General features: G+C 30.3%; 7 non-coding genes across 7 annotated transcripts; all 7 read left to right on the forward strand.

The window, feature by feature from the left end:
* Positions 1 to 1,562: 1,562 nt before the first annotated feature.
* TRNAQ-CUG (transfer RNA glutamine (anticodon CUG)) lies at positions 1,563 to 1,634 on the forward strand. The gene has a single exon. It is a non-coding gene; the product is annotated as a tRNA-Gln (tRNA).
* Positions 1,635 to 5,354: 3,720 nt separating this feature from the next.
* Positions 5,355 to 5,426, forward strand: TRNAQ-CUG (transfer RNA glutamine (anticodon CUG)). Its single transcript has one exon. It is a non-coding gene; the product is annotated as a tRNA-Gln (tRNA).
* A 1,829-nt stretch (positions 5,427 to 7,255) lies between these two features.
* On the forward strand, positions 7,256 to 7,327 carry TRNAQ-CUG (transfer RNA glutamine (anticodon CUG)). Its single transcript has one exon. It is a non-coding gene; the product is annotated as a tRNA-Gln (tRNA).
* A 1,829-nt stretch (positions 7,328 to 9,156) lies between these two features.
* On the forward strand, positions 9,157 to 9,228 carry TRNAQ-CUG (transfer RNA glutamine (anticodon CUG)). Its single transcript has one exon. It is a non-coding gene; the product is annotated as a tRNA-Gln (tRNA).
* Positions 9,229 to 11,055: 1,827 nt separating this feature from the next.
* TRNAQ-CUG (transfer RNA glutamine (anticodon CUG)) lies at positions 11,056 to 11,127 on the forward strand. Its single transcript has one exon. It is a non-coding gene; the product is annotated as a tRNA-Gln (tRNA).
* A 2,127-nt stretch (positions 11,128 to 13,254) lies between these two features.
* TRNAQ-CUG (transfer RNA glutamine (anticodon CUG)) lies at positions 13,255 to 13,326 on the forward strand. Its single transcript has one exon. It is a non-coding gene; the product is annotated as a tRNA-Gln (tRNA).
* A 5,630-nt stretch (positions 13,327 to 18,956) lies between these two features.
* On the forward strand, positions 18,957 to 19,028 carry TRNAQ-CUG (transfer RNA glutamine (anticodon CUG)). Its single transcript has one exon. It is a non-coding gene; the product is annotated as a tRNA-Gln (tRNA).
* The last annotated feature ends 430 nt before the right edge of the window (positions 19,029 to 19,458 follow it).

The following is a 19,458-nucleotide window of genomic DNA, read 5'->3' on the forward strand; positions in this document are numbered from 1 at the left end:
GAATCATACACACTGAGAGACAGGTTTATCGGTAATATAATTCCAATAAAATGTAACCTCTAAGAATCTTACACTGTGAGAACATTTTTTACATGCCACCATATGAATGAGCTTTCATGGTGTACTGTTAACAATTCTGGACTCTGAAACTAATAATCTGTATATACAAATTGGTAGGTCCTAATGGTTTTATTTGTAAATACAATGTAGTACATATCTCTCTGAATGAATATTTCTGTATCTTGTAGAAATAAAGATCTTACACTCTGAGAGAAAGTTTTATATGTGTTATTAGAAGGGATATTCCATGGTGTTATGGTTAGCACTCTGTACTCTGAATCCAGTAAATTGAGTTCAAATCTCGGTGGGACCAGGTGCATTTTAGTACAAAGTTTAATTCCTTGATTGACAAAAACTTTTCTTTTTTATACATATATTACATTTTTTTTAAATTACTGATTATTGTAAAAATGTACTAAAATCTAAAAAAAAGGTAGTTATAGAAATGTTTGTAATTATATGAATTTTACTGTGTAATCCAAATAAGCATTGATGTTAATATATGTATACATTTTATACAATAACTTCAATAAAATGTGTCTTCTAAGAATCTAACATTTTAGAAAAAAATGTTTAGATGTTCCCTAATGAATGTGGTTTCTTGGTGTATTGGTAACCACTCCACTCTGATCTTTGAATACAGTGATCTGTATTTAAATCTTGGTAGGTCCTATTGGTTTTTTGTAAGTACCATTCAGTTCATATCTCTCTGAGAGTACATTCTTATAAAAATATTTAGATGCTCCCTAATGGATGAGGTTTCGTGGTATATTGGTAAACATTTTGGACTCTGAATCCATGATCTATATTTACATCTTGGTAGGTTCTATTGGTTTTGTTGTAAGTACAATACAGTTAATATCTCTGAGAAAGAAAATATCTATAAATTGCATAAATTAAGAATCTTACACACTGAGAGACAGGTTTATCTGTCATTTAATTCCAATAAAATGTATCCACTAAGAATCTTATACTCTGACAAAAAATGTACATGCTACCATATGAATGAGGTTTCATTGTGTACTGTTAACAATTCTGGACTCTGAAACCTATAATCTGTATAAAAATTTGGTAGGTGCTAATGGCTTTTTTTTGTAAATACAATGGGGGTAATTCCAAGTTGATCGCAGCAGGATAGTTTTTAGCAGTTGGGCAAAACCATTTGCACTGCAGGGGGGGCAGATATAACATTTGCAGAGAGTTAGATTTGGGGGGGTTATTTTGTTTCTGTGCAGGGTAAATGCTGGCTGCTTTATTTTTACACTGCAATTTAGATTGCAGATTGAACTCACCTCACCCAAATCTCTCTCTCTCTGCACATGTTATATCTACCCCCCCTGCAGTGCACATGGTTTTGCCCAAATGCTAAAAAATTTCCTGCTGCGATCAACTCAGAATTACCCCCAATGTAATACTTATCTCTCTGATTATTATTCCTGTAACTTGTAGAAAAAAAGATCTCACACTCTAAGAGAAAGTTGTATATGTTGTGTTAGAAGAGAGGTTTCATGGTGTAATGGTTAGCACTCTGGGCTCTGAATCCAGCGATCCGAGTTCAAATCTTGGTGGGACCTGATGTGTTTTAGTACCTTCAGTTTAAGTTCTTGATTGACAGAAAGTCTTCTTTTTCATACATATAATAATTTTTTTAAATCACTGATTTTTGTAAATATGTACTAAAAGCTAAAAAAAAGGTAGTTATAGAAATGTATGTAATTATATGAATTTTACTATATAACCCAAATAAGCGTTGATGTAAATATATGTACAATAATTGCAATAAAATGTGTCTTCTAAGAATCTAACATTTTAGAAAAAAATGTTTAGCTCTCCTTCATGAATGAAGTTTCTTGGTGTATTGGTAACCACTCGGATCTTTGAATCCAGTGATCTGTTTTTAAATCTTGGTAGGTCCTATTGGTTTTTTGTAAGTACCGTTCAGTTTATATTTCTCTGAGAGTACATTCTAATAAAAACTGTTTAAATGCTTCCTCATGAATGAGGTTTCCTGGTGTATTTGTAACCATTTTGGACTCTGAATCCATGATTTGTATTTACATCTTGGTAGGTCCTATTGTTTTTTTGTAAGTATTATGCAGTTCATATCTCTGAGAAAGAAAATATCTATAAATTGCATAAATTAAGAATCATACACACTGAGAGACAGGTTTATCGGTAATATAATTCCAATAAAATGTAACCTCTAAGAATCTTACACTGTGAGAACATTTTTTACATGCCACCATATGAATGAGCTTTCATGGTGTACTGTTAACAATTCTGGACTCTGAAACTAATAATCTGTATATACAAATTGGTAGGTCCTAATGGTTTTATTTGTAAATACAAAGTAGTACATATCTCTCTGAATGAATATTTCTGTATCTTGTAGAAATAAAGATCTTACACTCTGAGAGAAAGTTTTATATGTGTTATTAGAAGGGATATTCCATGGTGTTATGGTTAGCACTCTGTACTCTGAATCCAGTAAATTGAGTTCAAATCTCGGTGGGACCAGGTGCATTTTAGTACCTTTAGTTTAAGTCCTTGATTGACAAAAACTTTTCTTTTTTATACATATAATACATTTTTTTTAAATTACTGATTATTGTAAAAATGTACTAAAATCTAAAAAAAGGTAGTTATAGAAATGTTTGTAATTATATGAATTTTACTGTGTAATCCAAATAAGCATTGATGTTAATATATGTACAATAACTTCAATAAAATGTGTCTTCGAAGAATCTAACATTTTAGAAAAAAATGTTTAGATGTTCCCTAATGAATGTGGTTTCTTGGTGTATTGGTAACCACTCCACTCTGATCTTTGAATACAGTGATCTGTATTTAAATCTTGGTAGGTCCTATTGGTTTTTTGTAAGTACCATTCAGTTCATATCTCTCTGAGAGTACATTCTTATAAAAATATTTAGATGCTCCCTAATGGATGAGGTTTCATGGTATATTGGTAAACATTTTGGACTCTGAATCCATGATCTATATTTACATCTTGGTAGGTTCTATTGGTTTTGTTGTAAGTACAATACAGTTAATATCTCTTAGAAAGAAAATATCTATAAATTGCATAAATTAAGAATCTTACACACTGAGAGACAGGTTTATCTGTCATTTAATTCCAATAAAATGTATCCACTAAGAATCTTATACTCTGACAAAAAATGTACATGCTACCATATGAATGAGGTTTCATTGTGTGCTGGTAACAATTCTGGACTCTGAAACCTATAATCTGTATAAAAATTTGGTAGGTCCTAATGGCTTTTTTTCTGTAAATACAATGTAATACTTATCTCTCTGATTATTATTCCTGTAAATTGTAGAAAATAAGATCTCACACTCTAAGAGAAAGTTGTATATGTTGTGTTAGAAGAGAAGTTTCATGGTGTAATGGTTAGCACTCTGGGCTCTGAATCCAGCGATCTGAGGTCAAATCTCGGTGGGACCTGATGTGTATTAGTACCTTCAGTTTAAGTTCTTGATTGACAGAAAGTCTTCTTTTTTATACATATAATAATTTTTTTAATCACTGATTTTTGTAAATATGTACTAAAAGCTAAAAAAAAGGTAGTTATAGAAATGTATGTAATTATATGAATTTTACTATATAACCCAAATAAGCGTTGATGTAAATATATGTACAATAATTGCAATAAAATGTGTCTTCTAAGAATCTAACATTTTAGAAAAAAATGTTTAGCTCTCCCTCATGAATGAAGTTTCTTGGTGTATTGGTAACCACTCGGATCTTTGAATCCAGTGATCTGTATTTAAATCTTGGTAGGTCCTATTGGTTTTTTGTAAGTACCGTTCAGTTTATATTTCTCTGAGAGTACATTCTAATAAAAACTGTTTAAATGCTTCCTCATGAATGAGGTTTCCTGGTGTATTTGTAACCATTTTGGACTCTGAATCCATGATTTGTATTTACATCTTGGTAGGTCCTATTGTTTTTTTGTTAGTATTATGCAGTTCACATCTCTGAGAAAGAAAATATCTATAAATTGCATAAATTAAGAATCATACACACTGAGAGACAGGTTTATCGGTAATATAATTCCAATAAAATGTAACCTCTAAGAATCTTACACTGTGAGAACATTTTTTACATGCCACCATATGAATGAGCTTTCATGGTGTACTGTTAACAATTCTGGACTCTGAAACTAATAATCTGTATATACAAATTGGTAGGTCCTAATGGTTTTATTTGTAAATACAATGTAGTACATATCTCTCTGAATGAATATTTCTGTATCTTGTAGAAATAAAGATCTTACACTCTGAGAGAAAGTTTTATATGTGTTATTAGAAGGGATATTCCATGGTGTTATGGTTAGCACTCTGTACTCTGAATCCAGTAAATTGAGTTCAAATCTCGGTGGGACCAGGTGCATTTTAGTACAAAGTTTAATTCCTTGATTGACAAAAACTTTTCTTTTTTATACATATATTACATTTTTTTTAAATTACTGATTATTGTAAAAATGTACTAAAATCTAAAAAAAAGGCAGTTATAGAAATGTTTGTAATTATATGAATTTTACTGTGTAATCCAAATAAGCATTGATGTTAATATATGTATACATTTTATACAATAACTTCAATAAAATGTGTCTTCTAAGAATCTAACATTTTAGAAAAAAATGTTTAGATGTTCCCTAATGAATGTGGTTTCTTGGTGTATTGGTAACCACTCCACTCTGATCTTTGAATACAGTGATCTGTATTTAAATCTTGGTAGGTCCTATTGGTTTTTTGTAAGTACCATTCAGTTCATATCTCTCTGAGAGTACATTCTTATAAAAATATTTAGATGCTCCCTAATGGATGAGGTTTCGTGGTATATTGGTAAACATTTTGGACTCTGAATCCATGATCTATATTTACATCTTGGTAGGTTCTATTGGTTTTGTTGTAAGTACAATACAGTTAATATCTCTGAGAAAGAAAATATCTATAAATTGCATAAATTAAGAATCTTACACACTGAGAGACAGGTTTATCTGTCATTTAATTCCAATAAAATGTATCCACTAAGAATCTTATACTCTGACAAAAAATGTACATGCTACCATATGAATGAGGTTTCATTGTGTACTGTTAACAATTCTGGACTCTGAAACCTATAATCTGTATAAAAATTTGGTAGGTCCTAATGGCTTTTTTTTGTAAATACAATGTAATACTTATCTCTCTGATTATTATTCCTGTAACTTGTAGAAAATAAGATCTCACACTCTAAGAGAAAGTTGTATATGTTGTGTTAGAAGAGAGGTTTCATGGTGTAATGGTTAGCACTCTGGGCTCTGAATCCAGCGATCCGAGTTCAAATCTCGGTGGGACCTGATGTGTTTTAGTACCTTCAGTTTAAGTTCTTGATTGACAGAAAGTCTTCTTTTTCATACATATAATAATTTTTTTAAATCACTGATTTTTGTAAATATGTACTAAAAGCTAAAAAAAGGTAGTTATAGAAATGTATGTAATTATATGAATTTTACTATATAACCCAAATAAGCATTGATGTAAATATATGTACAATAATTGCAATAAAATGTGTCTTCTAAGAATCTAACATTTTAGAAAAAAATGTTTAGCTCTCCCTCATGAATGAAGTTTCTTGGTGTATTGGTAACCACTCGGATCTTTGAATCCAGTGATCTGTATTTAAATCTTGGTAGGTCCTATTGGTTTTTTGTAAGTACCGTTCAGTTTATATTTCTCTGAGAGTACATTCTAATAAAAACTGTTTAAATGCTTCCTCATGAATGAGGTTTCCTGGTGTATTTGTAACCATTTTGGACTCTGAATCCATGATTTGTATTTACATCTTGGTAGGTCCTATTGTTTTTTTTGTAAGTATTATGCAGTTCATATCTCTGAGAAAGAAAATATCTATAAATTGCATAAATTAAGAATCATACACACTGAGAGACAGGTTTATCGGTAATATAATTCCAATAAAATGTAACCTCTAAGAATCTTACACTGTGAGAACATTTTTTACATGCCACCATATGAATGAGCTTTCATGGTGTACTGTTAACAATTCTGGACTCTGAAACTAATAATCTGTATATACAAATTGGTAGGTCCTAATGGTTTTATTTGTAAATACAATGTAGTACATATCTCTCTGAATGAATATTTCTGTATCTTGTAGAAATAAAGATCTTACACTCTGAGAGAAAGTTTTATATGTGTTATTAGAAGGGATATTCCATGGTGTTATGGTTAGCACTCTGTACTCTGAATCCAGTAAATTGAGTTCAATTCTCGGTGGGACCAGGTGCATTTTCGTACAAAGTTTAATTCCTTGATTGACAAAAACTTTTCTTTTTTATACATATAATACATTTTTTTTAAATTACTGATTATTGTAAAAATGTACTAAAATCTAAAAAAAAGGTAGTTATAGAAATGTTTGTAATTATATGAATTTTACTGTGTAATCCAAATAAGCATTGATGTTAATATATGTATAAATTTTATACAATAACTTCAATAAAATGTGTCTTCTAAGAATCTAACATTTTAGAAAAAAATGTTTAGATGTTCCCTAATGAATGTGGTTTCTTGGTGTATTGGTAACCACTCCACTCTGATCTTTGAATACAGTGATCTGTATTTAAATCTTGGTAGGTCCTATTGGTTTTTTGTAAGTACCATTCAGTTCATATCTCTCTGAGAGTACATTCTTATAAAAATATTTAGATGCTCCCTAATGGATGAGGTTTCATGGTATATTGGTAAACATTTTGGACTCTGAATCCATGATCTATATTTACATCTTGCTAGGTTCTATTGGTTTTGTTGTAAGTACAATACAGTTAATATCTCTGAGAAAGAAAATATCTATAAATTGCATAAATTAAGAATCTTACACACTGAGAGACAGGTTTATCTGTCATTTAATTCCAATAAAATGTATCCACTAAGAATCTTATACTCTGACAAAAAATGTACATGCTACCATATGAATGAGGTTTCATTGTGTGCTGTTAACAATTCTGGACTCTGAAACCTATAATCTGTATAAAAAGTTGGTAGGTCCTAATGGCTTTTTTTTGTAAATACAATGTAATACTTATCTCTCTGATTATTATTCCTGTAACTTGTAGAAAATAAGATCTCACACTCTAAGAGAAAGTTGTATATGTTGTGTTAGAAGAGAGGTTTCATGGTGTAATGGTTAGCACTCTGGGCTCTGAATCCAGCGATCCGAGTTCAAATCTCGGTGGGACCTGATGTGTTTTAGTACCTTCAGTTTAAGTTCTTGATTGACAGAAAGTCTTCTTTTTCATACATATAATATTTTTTTTAAATCACTGATTTTTGTAAATATGTACTAAAAGCTAAAAAAAGGTAGTTATAGAAATGTATGTAATTATATGAATTTTACTATATAACCCAAATAAGCGTTGATGTAAATATATGTACAATAATTGCAATAAAATGTGTCTTCTAAGAATCTAACATTTTAGAAAAAAATGTTTAGCTCTCCCTCATGAATGAAGTTTCTTGGTGTATTGGTAACCACTCGGATCTTTGAATCCAGTGATCTGTATTTAAATCTTGGTAGGTCCTATTGGTTTTTTGTAAGTACCGTTCAGTTTATATTTCTCTGAGAGTACATTCTAATAAAAACTGTTTAAATGCTTCCTCATGAATGAGGTTTCCTGGTGTATTTGTAACCATTTTGGACTCTGAATCCATGATTTGTATTTACATCTTGGTAGGTCCTATTGTTTTTTTTGTAAGTATTATGCAGTTCATATCTCTGAGAAAGAAAATATCTATAAATTGCATAAATTAAGAATCATACACACTGAGAGACAGGTTTATCGGTAATATAATTCCAATAAAATGTAACCTCTAAGAATCTTACACTGTGAGAACATTTTTTACATGCCACCATATGAATGAGCTTTCATGGTGTACTGTTAACAATTCTGGACTCTGAAACTAATAATCTGTATATACAAATTGGTAGGTCCTAATGGTTTTATTTGTAAATACAATGTAGTACATATCTCTCTAAATGAATATTTCTGTATCTTGTAGAAATAAAGATCTTACACTCTGAGAGAAAGTTTTATATGTGTTATTAGAAGCGATATTCCATGGTGTTATGGTTAGCACTCTGTACTCTGAATCCAGTAAATTGAGTTCAAATCTCGGTGGGACCAGGTGCATTTTCGTACAAAGTTTAATTCCTTGATTGACAAAAACTTTTCTTTTTTATACATAAAATACATTTTTTTAAGATTACTGATTATTGTAAAAATGTACTAAAATCTAAAAAAAAGGTAGTTATAGAAATGTTTGTAATTATATGAATTTTACTGTGTAATCCAAATAAGCATTGATGTTAATATATGTATACATTTTATACAATAACTTCAATAAAATGTGTCTTCTAAGAATCTAACATTTTAGAAAAAAATGTTTAGATGTTCCCTAATGAATGTGGTTTCTTGGTGTATTGGTAACCACTCCACTCTGATCTTTGAATACAGTGATCTGTATTTAAATCTTGGTAGGTCCTATTGGTTTTTTGTAAGTACCATTCAGTTCATATCTCTCTGAGAGTACATTCTTATAAAAATATTTAGATGCTCCCTAATGGATGAGGTTTCATGGTATATTGGTAAACATTTTGGACTCTGAATCCATGATCTATATTTACATCTTGGTAGGTTCTATTGGTTTTGTTGTAAGCACAATACAGTTAATATCTCTGAGAAAGAAAATATCTATAAATTGCATAAATTAAGAATCTTACACACTGAGAGACAGGTTTATCTGTCATTTAATTCCAATAAAATGTATCCACTAAGAATCTTATACTCTGACAAAAAATGTACATGCTACCATATGAATGAGGTTTCATTGTGTGCTGTTAACAATTCTGGACTCTGAAACCTATAATCTGTATAAAAATTTGGTAGGTCCTAATGGCTTTTTTTTGTAAATACAATGTAATACTTATCTCTCTGATTATTATTCCTGTAACTTGTAGAAAATAAGATCTCACACTCTAAGAGAAAGTTGTATATGTTGTGTTAGAAGAGAGGTTTCATGGTGTAATGGTTAGCACTCTGGGCTCTGAATCCAGCGATCCGAGTTCAAATCTCGGTGGGACCTGATGTGTTTTAGTACCTTCAGTTTAAGTTCTTGATTGACAGAAAGTCTTCTTTTTCATACATATAATATTTTTTTTAAATCACTGATTTTTGTAAATATGTACTAAAAGCTAAAAAAAGGTAGTTATAGAAATGTATGTAATTATATGAATTTTACTATATAACCCAAATAAGCGTTGATGTAAATATATGTACAATAATTGCAATAAAATGTGTCTTCTAAGAATCTAACATTTTAGAAAAAAATGTTTAGCTCTCCCTCATGAATGAAGTTTCTTGGTGTATTGGTAACCACTCGGATCTTTGAATCCAGTGATCTGTATTAAATCTTGGTAGGTCCTATTGGTTTTTTGTAAGTACCGTTCAGTTTATATTTCTCTGAGAGTACATTCTAATAAAAACTGTTTAAATGCTTCCTCATGAATGAGGTTTCCTGGTGTATTTGTAACCATTTTGGACTCTGGATCCATGATTTGTATTTACATCTTGGTAGGTCCTATTGTTTTTTTGTAAGTATTATGCAGTTCATATCTCTGAGAAAGAAAATATCTATAAATTGCATAAATTAAGAATCATACACACTGAGAGACAGGTTTATCGGTAATATAATTCCAATAAAATGTAACCTCTAAGAATCTTACACTGTGAGAACATTTTTTACATGCCACCATATGAATGAGCTTTCATGGTGTACTGTTAACAATTCTGGACTCTGAAACTAATAATCTGTATATACAAATTGGTAGGTCCTAATGGTTTTATTTGTAAATACAATGTAGTACATATCTCTCTAAATGAATATTTCTGTATCTTGTAGAAATAAAGATCTTACACTCTGAGAGAAAGTTTTATATGTGTTATTAGAAGCGATATTCCATGGTGTTATGGTTAGCACTCTGTACTCTGAATCCAGTAAATTGAGTTCAAATCTCGGTGGGACCAGGTGCATTTTCGTACAAAGTTTAATTCCTTGATTGACAAAAACTTTTCTTTTTTATACATAAAATACATTTTTTTAAGATTACTGATTATTGTAAAAATGTACTAAAATCTAAAAAAAAGGTAGTTATAGAAATGTTTGTAATTATATGAATTTTACTGTGTAATCCAAATAAGCATTGATGTTAATATATGTATACATTTTATACAATAACTTCAATAAAATGTGTCTTCTAAGAATCTAACATTTTAGAAAAAAATGTTTAGATGTTCCCTAATGAATGTGGTTTCTTGGTGTATTGGTAACCACTCCACTCTGATCTTTGAATACAGTGATCTGTATTTAAATCTTGGTAGGTCCTATTGGTTTTTTGTAAGTACCATTCAGTTCATATCTCTCTGAGAGTACATTCTTATAAAAATATTTAGATGCTCCCTAATGGATGAGGTTTCATGGTATATTGGTAAACATTTTGGACTCTGAATCCATGATCTATATTTACATCTTGGTAGGTTCTATTGGTTTTGTTGTAAGCACAATACAGTTAATATCTCTGAGAAAGAAAATATCTATAAATTGCATAAATTAAGAATCTTACACACTGAGAGACAGGTTTATCTGTCATTTAATTCCAATAAAATGTATCCACTAAGAATCTTATACTCTGACAAAAAATGTACATGCTACCATATGAATGAGGTTTCATTGTGTGCTGTTAACAATTCTGGACTCTGAAACCTATAATCTGTATAAAAATTTGGTAGGTCCTAATGGCTTTTTTTTGTAAATACAATGTAATACTTATCTCTCTGATTATTATTCCTGTAACTTGTAGAAAATAAGATCTCACACTCTAAGAGAAAGTTGTATATGTTGTGTTAGAAGAGAGGTTTCATGGTGTAATGGTTAGCACTCTGGGCTCTGAATCCAGCGATCCGAGTTCAAATCTCGGTGGGACCTGATGTGTTTTAGTACCTTCAGTTTAAGTTCTTGATTGACAGAAAGTCTTCTTTTTCATACATATAATATTTTTTTTAAATCACTGATTTTTGTAAATATGTACTAAAAGCTAAAAAAAGGTAGTTATAGAAATGTATGTAATTATATGAATTTTACTATATAACCCAAATAAGCGTTGATGTAAATATATGTACAATAATTGCAATAAAATGTGTCTTCTAAGAATCTAACATTTTAGAAAAAAATGTTTAGCTCTCCCTCATGAATGAAGTTTCTTGGTGTATTGGTAACCACTCGGATCTTTGAATCCAGTGATCTGTATTAAATCTTGGTAGGTCCTATTGGTTTTTTGTAAGTACCGTTCAGTTTATATTTCTCTGAGAGTACATTCTAATAAAAACTGTTTAAATGCTTCCTCATGAATGAGGTTTCCTGGTGTATTTGTAACCATTTTGGACTCTGGATCCATGATTTGTATTTACATCTTGGTAGGTCCTATTGTTTTTTTGTAAGTATTATGCAGTTCATATCTCTGAGAAAGAAAATATCTATAAATTGCATAAATTAAGAATCATACACACTAAGAGACAGGTTTATCGGTAATATAATTCCAATAAAATGTAACCTCTAAGAATCTTACACTGTGAGAACATTTTTTACATGCCACCATATGAATGAGCTTTCATGGTGTACTGTTAACAATTCTTGACTCTGAAACTAATAATCTGTATATACAAATTGGTAGGTCCTAATGGTTTTATTTGTAAATACAATGTAGTACATATCTCTCTGAATGAATATTTCTGTATCTTGTAGAAATAAAGATCTTACACTCTGAGAGAAAGTTTTATATGTGTTATTAGAAGGGATATTCCATGGTGTTATGGTTAGCACTCTGTACTCTGAATCCAGTAAATTGAGTTCAAATCTCGCTGGGACCAGGTGCATTTTAGTACAAAGTTTAATTCCTTGATTGACAAAAACTTTTCTTTTTTATACATATATTACATTTTTTTAAAATTACTGATTATTGTAAAAATGTACTAAAATCTAAAAAAAGGTAGTTATAGAAATGTTTGTAATTATATGAATTTTACTGTGTAATCCAAATAAGCATTGATGTTAATATATGTATACATTTTATACAATAACTTCAATAAAATGTGTCTTCTAAGAATCTAACATTTTAGAAAAAAATGTTTAGATGTTCCCTAATGAATGTGGTTTCTTGGTGTATTGGTAACCACTCCACTCTGATCTTTGAATACAGTGATCTGTATTTAAATCTTGGTAGGTCCTATTGGTTTTTTGTAAGTACCATTCAGTTCATATCTCTCTGAGAGTACATTCTTATAAAAATATTTAGATGCTCCCTAATGGATGAGGTTTCGTGGTATATTGGTAAACATTTTGGACTCTGAATCCATGATCTATATTTACATCTTGGTAGGTTCTATTGGTTTTGTTGTAAGTACAATACAGTTAATATCTCTGAGAAAGAAAATATCTATAAATTGCATAAATTAAGAATCTTACACACTGAGAGACAGGTTTATCTGTCATTTAATTCCAATAAAATGTATCCACTAAGAATCTTATACTCTGACAAAAAATGTACATGCTACCATATGAATGAGGTTTCATTGTGTACTGTTAACAATTCTGGACTCTGAAACCTATAATCTGTATAAAAATTTGGTAGGTCCTAATGGCTTTTTTTTGTAAATACAATGGGGGTAATTCCAAGTTGATCGCAGCAGGATAGTTTTTAGCAGTTGGGCAAAACCATTTGCACTGCAGGGGGGGCAGATATAACATTTGCAGAGAGTTAGATTTGGGTGGGTTATTTTGTTTCTGTGCAGGGTAAATGCTGGCTGCTTTATTTTTACACTGCAATTTAGATTGCAGATTGAACTCACCTCACCCAAATCTCTCTCTCTGCACATGTTATATCTGCCCCCCCTGCAGTGCACATGGTTTTGCCCAACTGCTAAAAAATTTCCTGCTGCGATCAACTCAGAATTACCCCCAATGTAATACTTATCTCTCTGATTATTATTCCTGTAACTTGTAGAAAATAAGATCTCACACTCTAACAGAAAGTTGTATATGTTGTGTTAGAAGAGAGGTTTCATGGTGTAATGGTTAGCACTCTGGGCTCTGAATCCAGCGATCCGAGTTCAAATCTTGGTGGGACCTGATGTGTTTTAGTACCTTCAGTTTAAGTTCTTGATTGACAGAAAGTCTTCTTTTTCATACATATAATAATTTTTTTAAATCACTGATTTTTGTAAATATGTACTAAAAGCTAAAAAAAGGTAGTTATAGAAATGTATGTAATTATATGAATTTTACTATATAACCCAAATAAGCGTTGATGTAAATATATGTACAATAATTGCAATAAAATGTGTCTTCTAAGAATCTAACATTTTAGAAAAAAATGTTTAGCTCTCCTTCATGAATGAAGTTTCTTGGTGTATTGGTAACCACTCGGATCTTTGAATCCAGTGATCTGTATTTAAATCTTGGTAGGTCCTATTGGTTTTTTGTAAGTACCGTTCAGTTTATATTTCTCTGAGAGTACATTCTAATAAAAACTGTTTAAATGCTTCCTCATGAATGAGGTTTCCTGGTGTATTTGTAACCATTTTGGACTCTGAATCCATGATTTGTATTTACATCTTGGTAGGTCCTATTGTTTTTTTGTAAGTATTATGCAGTTCATATCTCTGAGAAAGAAAATATCTATAAATTGCATAAATTAAGAATCATACACACTGAGAGACAGGTTTATCGGTAATATAATTCCAATAAAATGTAACCTCTAAGAATCTTACACTGTGAGAACATTTTTTACATGCCACCATATGAATGAGCTTTCATGGTGTACTGTTAACAATTCTGGACTCTGAAACTAATAATCTGTATATACAAATTGGTAGGTCCTAATGGTTTTATTTGTAAATACAATGTAGTACATATCTCTCTGAATGAATATTTCTGTATCTTGTAGAAATAAAGATCTTACACTCTGAGAGAAAGTTTTATATGTGTTATTAGAAGGGATATTCCATGGTGTTATGGTTAGCACTCTGTACTCCGAATCCAGTAAATTGAGTTCAAATCTCGTTGGGACCAGGTGCATTTTCGTACAAAGTTTAATTCCTTGATTGACAAAAACTTTTCTTTTTTATACATATAATACATTTTTTTTAAATTACTGATTATTGTAAAAATGTACTAAAATCTAAAAAAAAGGTAGTTATAGAAATGTTTGTAATTATATGAATTTTACTGTGTAATCCAAATAAGCATTGATGTTAATATATGTATACATTTTATACAATAACTTCAATAAAATGTGTCTTCTAAGAATCTAACATTTTAGAAAAAAATGTTTAGATGTTCCCTAATGAATGTGGTTTCTTGGTGTATTGGTAACCACTCCACTCTGATCTTTGAATACAGTGATCTGTATTTAAATCTTGGTAGGTCCTATTGGTTTTTTGTAAGTACCATTCAGTTCATATCTCTCTGAGAGTACATTCTTATAAAAATATTTAGATGCTCCCTAATGGATGAGGTTTCATGGTATATTGGTAAACATTTTGGACTCTGAATCCATGATCTATATTTACATCTTGGTAGGTTCTATTGGTTTTGTTGTAAGTACAATACAGTTAATATCTCTGAGAAAGAAAATATCTATAAATTGCATAAATTAAGAATCTTACACACTGAGAGACAGGTTTATCTGTCATTTAATTCCAATAAAATGTATCCACTAAGAATCTTAAACTCTGACAAAAAATGTACATGCTACCATATGAATGAGGTTTCATTGTGTGCTGGTAACAATTCTGGACTCTGAAACCTATAATCTGTATAAAAATTTGGTAGGTCCTAATGGCTTTTTTTCTGTAAATACAATGTAATACTTATCTCTCTGATTATTATTCCTGTAAATTGTAGAAAATAAGATCTCACACTCTAAGAGAAAGTTGTATATGTTGTGTTAGAAGAGAAGTTTCATGGTGTAATGGTTAGCACTCTGGGCTCTGAATCCAGCGATCTGAGTTCAAATCTCGGTGGGACCTGATGTGTTTTAGTACCTTCAGTTTAAGTTCTTGATTGACAGAAAGTCTTCTTTTTCATACATATAATAATTTTTTTAATCACTGATTTTTGTAAATATGTACTAAAAGCTAAAAAAAAAGGTAGTTATAGAAATGTATGTAATTATATGAATTTTACTATATAACCCAAATAAGCGTTGATGTAAATATATGTACAATAATTGCAATAAAATGTGTCTTCTAAGAATCTAACATTTTAGAAAAAATGTTTAGCTCTCCCTCATGAATGAAGTTTCTTGGTGTATTGGTAACCACTCGGATCTTTGAATCCAGTGCTCTGTATTTAAATCTTGGTAGGTCCTATTGGTTTTTTGTAAGTACCGTTCAGTTTATATTTCTCTGAGAGTACATTCTAATAAAAACTGTTTAAATGCTTCCTCATGAATGAGGTTTCCTGGTGTATTTGTAACCATTTTGGACTCTGAATCCATGATTTGTATTTACATCTTGGTAGGTCCTATTGTTTTTTTGTTAGTATTATGCAGTTCACATCTCTGAGAAAGAAAATATCTATAAATTGCATAAATTAAGAATCATACACACTGAGAGACAGGTTTATCGGTAATATAATTCCAATAAAATGTAACCTCTAAGAATCTTACACTGTGAGAACATTTTTTACATGCCACCATATGAATGAGCTTTCATGGTGTACTGTTAACAATTCTGGACTCTGAAACTAATAATCTGTATATACAAATTGGTAGATCCTAATGGTTTTATTTGTAAATACAATGTAGTACATATCTCTCTGAATGAATATTTCTGTATCTTGTAGAAATAAAGATCTTACACTCTGAGAGAAAGTTTTATATGTGTTATTAGAAGGGATATTCCATGGTGTTATGGTTAGCACTCTGTACTCTGAATCCAGTAAATTGAGTTCAAATCTCGGTGGGACCAGGTGCATTTTAGTACAAAGTTTAATTCCTTGATTGACAAAAACTTTTCTTTTTTATACATATATTACATTTTTTTTAAATTACTGATTATTGTAAAAATGTACTAAAATCTAAAAAAAAGGTAGTTATAGAAATGTTTGTAATTATATGAATTTTACTGTGTAATCCAAATAAGCATTGATGTTAATATATGTATACATTTTATACAATAACTTCAATAAAATGTGTCTTCTAAGAATCTAACATTTTAGAAAAAAATGTTTAGATGTTCCCTAATGAATGTGGTTTCTTGGTGTATTGGTAACCACTCCACTCTGATCTTTGAATACAGTGATCTGTATTTAAATCTTGGTAGGTCCTATTGGTTTTTTGTAAGTACCATTCAGTTCATATCTCTCTGAGAGTACATTCTTATAAAAATATTTAGATGCTCCCTTATGGATGAGATTTCGTGGTATATTGGTAAACATTTTGGACTCTGAATCCATGATCTATATTTACATCTTGGTAGGTTCTATTGGTTTTGTTGTAAGTACAATACAGTTAATATCTCTGAGAAAGAAAATATCTATAAATTGCATAAATTAAGAATCTTACACACTGAGAGACAGGTTTATCTGTCATTTAATTCCAATAAAATGTATCCACTAAGAATCTTATACTCTGACAAAAAATGTTCATGCTACCATATGAATGAGGTTTCATTGTGTGCTGTTAACAATTCTGGACTCTGAAACCTATAATCTGTATAAAAATTTGGTAGGTCCTAATGGCTTTTTTTCTGTAAATACAATGTAATACTTATCTCTCTGATTATTATTCCTGTAACTTGTAGAAAATAAGATCTCACACTCTAAGAGAAAGTTGTATATGTTGTGTTCGAAGAGAAGTTTCTTGGTGTAATGGTTAGCACTCTGGGCTCTGAATCCAGTGATCTGAGTTCAAATCTCGGTGGGACCTGATGTGTTTTAGTACCTTCAGTTTAAGTTCTTGATTGACAGAAAGTCTTCTTTTTCATACATATAATAATTTTTTTAATCACTGATTTTTGTAAATATGTACTAAAAGCTAAAAAAAAGGTAGTTATAGAAATGTATGTAATTATATGAATTTTACTATATAACCCAAATAAGCGTTGATGTAAATATATGTACAATAATTGCAATAAAATGTGTCTTCTAAGAATCTAACATTTTAGAAAAAAATGTTTAGCTCTCCCTCATGAATGAAGTTTCTTGGTGTATTGGTAACCACTCGGATCTTTGAATCCAGTGATCTGTATTTAAATCTTGGTAGGTCCTATTGGTTTTTTGTAAGTACCGTTCAGTTTATATTTCTCTGAGAGTACATTCTAATAAAAACTGTTTAAATGCTTCCTCATGAATGAGGTTTCCTGGTGTATTTGTAACCATTTTGGACTCTGAATCCATGATTTGTATTTACATCTTGGTAGGTCCTATTGTTTTTTTGTAAGTATTATGCAGTTCATATCTCTGAGAAAGAAAATATCTATAAATTGCATAAATTAAGAATCATACACACTGAGAGACAGGTTTATCGGTAATATAATTCCAATAAAATGTAACCTCTAAGAATCTTACACTGTGAGAACATTTTTTACATGCCACCATATGAATGAGCTTTCATGGTGTACTGTTAACAATTCTGGACTCTGAAACTAATAATCTGTATATACAAATTGGTAGGTCCTAATGGTTTTATTTGTAAATACAATGTAGTACATATCTCTCTGAATGAATATTTCTGTATCTTGTAGAAATAAAGATCTTACACTCTGAGAGAAAGTTTTATATGTGTTATTAGAAGGGATATTCCATGGTGTTATGGTTAGCACTCTGTACTCTGAATCCAGTAAATTGAGTTCAAATCTCGGTGGGACCAGGCGCATTTTAGTACAAAGTTTAATTCCTTGATTGACAAAAACTTTTCTTTTTTATACATATATTACATTTTTTTTAAATTACTGATTATTGTAAAAATGTACTAAAATCTAAAAAAAAGGTAGTTATAGAAATGTTTGTAATTATATGAATTTTACTGTGTAATCCAAATAAGCATTGATGTTAATATATGTATAAATTTTATACAATAACTTCAATAAAATGTGTCTTCTAAGAATCTAACATTTTAGAAAAAAATGTTTAGATGTTCCCTAATGAATGTGGTTTCTTGGTGTATTGGTAACCACTCCACTCTGATCTTTGAATACAGTGATCTGTATTTAAATCTTGGTAGGTCCTATTGGTTTTTTGTAAGTACCATTCAGTTCATATCTCTCTGAGAGTACATTCTTATAAAAATATTTAGATGCTCCCTAATGGATGAGGTTTCATGGTATATTGGTAAACATTTTGGACTCTGAATCCATGATCTATATTTACATCTTGGTAGGTTCTATTGGTTTTGTTGTAAGTACAATACAGTTAATATCTCTGAGAAAGAAAATATCTATAAATTGCATAAATTAAGAATCTTACACACTGAGAGACAGGTTTATCTGTCATTTAATTCCAATAAAATGTATCCACTAAGAATCTTATACTCTGACAAAAAATGTACATGCTACCATATGAATGAGGTTTCATTGTGTGCTGTTAACAATTCTGGACTCTGAAACCTATAATCTGTATAAAAATTTGGTAGGTCCTAATGGCTTTTTTTTGTAAATACAATGTAATACTTATCTCTCTGATTATTATTCCTGTAACTTGTAGAAAATAAGATCTCACACTCTAAGAGAAAGTTGTATATGTTGTGTTAGAAGAGAGGTTTCATGGTGTAATGGTTAGCACTCTGGGCTCTGAATCCAGCGATCCGAGTTCAAATCTCGGTGGGACCTGATGTGTTTTAGTACCTTCAGTTTAAGTTCTTGATTGACAGAAAGTCTTCTTTTTCATACATATAATAATTTTTTTAAATCACTGATTTTTGTAAATATGTACTAAAAGCTAAAAAAAGGTAGTTATAGAAATGTATGTAATTATATGAATTTTACTATATAACCCAAATAAGTGTTGATGTAAATATATGTACAATAATTGCAATAAAATGTGTCTTCTAAGAATCTAACATTTTAGAAAAAAATGTTTAGCTCTCCCTCATGAATGAAGTTTCTTGGTGTATTGGTAACCACTCGGATCTTTGAATCCAGTGATCTGTATTAAATCTTGGTAGGTCCTATTGGTTTTTTGTAAGTACCGTTCAGTTTATATTTCTCTGAGAGTACATTCTAATAAAAACTGTTTAAATGCTTCCTCATGAATGAGGTT

This window comes from Pseudophryne corroboree, chromosome 11 (genome assembly GCF_028390025.1).
Source record: "Pseudophryne corroboree isolate aPseCor3 chromosome 11, aPseCor3.hap2, whole genome shotgun sequence".
Taxonomy (NCBI): domain Eukaryota; kingdom Metazoa; phylum Chordata; class Amphibia; order Anura; family Myobatrachidae; genus Pseudophryne; species Pseudophryne corroboree.